Source organism: Jaculus jaculus, chromosome X (genome assembly GCF_020740685.1).
Source record: "Jaculus jaculus isolate mJacJac1 chromosome X, mJacJac1.mat.Y.cur, whole genome shotgun sequence".
Lineage (NCBI taxonomy): Eukaryota > Metazoa > Chordata > Mammalia > Rodentia > Dipodidae > Jaculus > Jaculus jaculus.
This window is the reverse complement of record NC_059125.1, coordinates 117,592,803-117,593,610: the sequence shown is the minus strand read 5'-3', so window position 1 is coordinate 117,593,610 and position 808 is coordinate 117,592,803. Positions and strand designations below refer to the sequence as shown.

General features: G+C 41.6%; 1 non-coding gene across 1 annotated transcript; it reads right to left on the bottom strand.

Moving 5' to 3' along the window:
* Window positions 1-378: 378 nt before the first annotated feature.
* On the bottom strand, window positions 379-485 carry LOC123456813. The gene has a single exon (XR_006634691.1). It is a non-coding gene; the product is annotated as a U6 spliceosomal RNA (small nuclear RNA).
* Between the last annotated feature and the right edge of the window lie 323 nt (window positions 486-808).

Here is an 808-nt window from a genome sequence, read left to right as displayed (position 1 = left end):
TGAAACTTCCATATGAAATCATTAAAGACCTGTTATATTCAAAATCTGGGTCCAAAGAGAGAACCTACTTCATTAACCTCATACAGTACCATACCTTCTTTGAGAGAGCTGTATTCCAAAAGTAAATGTAAATCCAGGCATGATGGTGCATGCCTTTAATCCCAGTACTCGGGAGGCAGAGGTAGGAGGACTGCCATGAGTTTGAAGCCAACCTGAGACTACATAGTGAATGCCAAGTCAGCCTGAGCTAGAGTAAGACCCTACTTTGAAAAACTTAATAAAAAAAAACTGTATTCACAAAGTCAGTTGTATCCTTAATTTAAATAAAAAATAATAATGACAGGCAAATACCATACCCACAGCAAGTGGATTTTTTTTTAAAAGATGGAAAGCTTCAAAAATTTGCTTGTCATCCTTGCACAGGGGCCATGCTAATCTTCTCTGTATCATTCCAATTTTAGTATATGTGCTGCCAAAGCGAGCACAAGAGGATTTTTTTAAATTTTATTTATTTATTTATTGGAGAGCGACAGACACAGAGAGAAAGACAGATAGAGGGAGAGAGAGAGAATGGGCGCGCCAGGCTTCCAGCCTCTGCAAAACGAACTCCAGACGCCTGCGCCCCCTTGTGCATCTGGCTAACGTGGGACCTGGGGAACCGAGCCTCGAACCGGGGTCCTTAGGCTTCACAGGCAAGCGCTTAACCGCTAAGCCATCTCTCCAGCCCACAAGAGGATTTTTTAAATGTACTTTACTATTGTAGTTACGTCTGATGTAAAATACTCTGGCATCATGCTGAAAGTCATAC